Source organism: Mustela lutreola, chromosome 2 (assembly GCF_030435805.1).
Source record: "Mustela lutreola isolate mMusLut2 chromosome 2, mMusLut2.pri, whole genome shotgun sequence".
NCBI lineage: Eukaryota > Metazoa > Chordata > Mammalia > Carnivora > Mustelidae > Mustela > Mustela lutreola.
Window position 1 is genome coordinate 167811897 of NC_081291.1, and position 2770 is coordinate 167814666.

Consider the following 2770-nt stretch of genomic DNA (forward strand, 5'->3'; position numbering starts at 1 on the left):
AAAATTTGATTGCATACCCCAAGGCATTATAGCACAAGGAAGAACTTTAAAAAAAAGATGTTTTTGTAATTACATTGTTGATGGTGGCATCATTGATGCTCTAGTGTTATTTGATACTTCTACCTGCAGTGTAGGATGAAACAAATAATTATATGATATTCTAATTCTAGCTTTCCTGATAAAGAGACTACTATTGATGTTAACAGTAATAATCACAATAAGTGCAACACATTCTATATTATTAATCCACAAGTTCTCACTGGAAGATGCTAGGGAAAAAAATACAAACTGCTAACTAGAAAAAAATGTAAACTTATCCTGTTTTCCTATACACATTCTGCCACAGAGAAGAGGAAAGTTGTCCTTTATAGAAATATCTCAGCTAGTAAGTTAAGAATTAAAGTCAGACTTAGAACATCACCATTTTGGAATTCCTATTAAATGAATGAACCTAGTCATTGAGCATGACATGTTAACTACAAAAATAGAGACAACCAGACATTACATTACCTATATTCTTGATAAAAAAAAAAAAATGAGCTCAAATAAGATCAAGGCTATAGAGCTGATTTACAGGAAACAGAGACTTCAGAGGAGTAAGTCAAACTACACTATGTGAAACTACACAGGACAAATAATACAATTTTTAGTTACCTCAACAAATATACTTGTACTTTGCTCACTTTGACAGCACATACAGTAAAATTGGAAAGATAAAGAGAAGATTAGCTTGGCCCCTGTGCTAGGCTGCACAAGGATGACACACAAATTCATGAAGTGTTCCATATTGAAAAAAATATATATATATACTTGAAACATCTGTATACAATACCTTAAGTATACACACACACACACACACACACATATGACTTTATTCATATAAAAATCGAATATCATGATGGACAATTGGATATTTTGTGATATCAAGATATTATGAGTAATTAAAGGATAATTGCATACTTCAAGAAAAATCAACAGAAAATTTGTAAATAAAATCATTCATTTCTGGAATGGTTCAAAATGATATGGATAGGAATATACGTGAGACAATATTGCTGTGATTGGATGATGAGTGTATAGTGATCCATCCATTATTTTGTTTATTTCTATATGTTTGAAATATGCAACATTTTGTGTTTTAAATATTTTCTTCATATAGATCTATCACATTTATATTAAGTATATTCCTAGGTATTTAAAGTATACAATGCTAACAAAGTCTTTCCCTCATTAGATTTTCAAACTGCTTCTTTTGTTTATAAATATGAAAGAGTATTTTAATAATATGCTTATACTCACACACCTTACTAAAATTTCTCAACACTTATAATAATGCTCTCATTAACTCTCTGGATTTTTCCAGGAAAACAAATATGTCATCTACAAATATTTTGTCTGATTTTCAACTGAATGCCTCTTCTTTATTCTACCTGATTTGTGTTGTTGGCTTCACTTGAGCAATCATAAATAATGGTTGTGACAAAGGACATTCTTGTCTTATATTTAACTTTTGATGAGAATGCTATTTATTCCCCCACCTCCTTAATGCCTTGCCATTAAGCATGATGTTGGGCTTCTGGGGTGTGTGTGAGAGTGTGTGTGTGGGGGTGGGCTTTGAATTCCCACTTTATTGTGAGTTTTAATCAAGAATAAATATAAAATTTTAATAAACATCTTTTCAAAATCTATGGAAATAATAAAAGGTATCAATCATTAATTGAATAGATGATATGCTCATATTGCTTGTCTCTTTTCATTGAATTATATTCTTCCATTATTTTCTTTAATTTCACTTCATAAACACACTGATCTAAAACTCATTGTGTAAAACTCATAACAAATTATTTTTGCAACCTCATTAACATTTGGTGTATTTATCTATTCAGTAGGCTGAATAATGGATTTATGACTCCATGACTTAATGTCTCCCTATCATATTACTTAGACCATATATTCCAAAGGTTTTGCATACTACTCAAGTCCCTCATCCTATATTCTCTCTTTATAGGCTAAGTGCCATCCTGGTTGACACAATCCAGATCTTCTGGGTCCAACTTTTTGATCTTCCTTGTTCTTCAGCCCTTAATGCTGACAAAGGCTTCTTTGTTTTTATTTCCCTACTTCCTTGAAAGAAAGAGTGTTTGTTCATTTTGTTAAAATACATCTTTTATTTTATGATTTAATCACTTATTTCTTATACTTTCCAAAAATTTCTATTATCAATAATATTCTCTTCTCTTCACGCACCCAATCTTACATACCTCTAACCTGTGCTGTTGTATTCATTTTAAACATCTCTAGTTTCCTACTTTCACAAATGTCAAACGTTTTCTTCCCTAAAGCCAAAAACTTCACAAGAAAGAAGAAACCATTCAGACTTTGCATAAACGCATTTGAGTGCATGGGCCTCATATTCTTGAACCTCACAGTAGCTAAACCCTATGCATACGAAGAAGAAATTTCCCCTCCTTGCTAGAGTTGTCTAACTCTCCTAAAGACTGCGCAAGGATTTTACCTCTCCAACTGTCTTATAACATGCTGTTCATTTTCCCCAAGACCCTCCCCTGCCTTTCCTCTTTACCTCCAGTCCAATGAATGGGTGCCATTGCTCAACAGTTTTTAAAAGAAAAATTTAGTCTCTGCTTATTTACCAAAAGCACTGCAGAACCTGACTAAAATGCACCTGCAGAAACTAGCAGAACACATGGGAAAGCAGAGTTGACTATACTGGACCAGGGTGGGGGTGGACCATAAAGCTGGTAGGAGAGAA

At 32.7% G+C, this 2770-nt stretch overlaps 1 pseudogene; it reads left to right on the forward strand.

The window, feature by feature from the left end:
• Positions 1 to 675: 675 nt before the first annotated feature.
• On the forward strand, positions 676 to 792 carry LOC131826217 (U6 spliceosomal RNA; annotated as a pseudogene).
• The last annotated feature ends 1978 nt before the right edge of the window (positions 793 to 2770 follow it).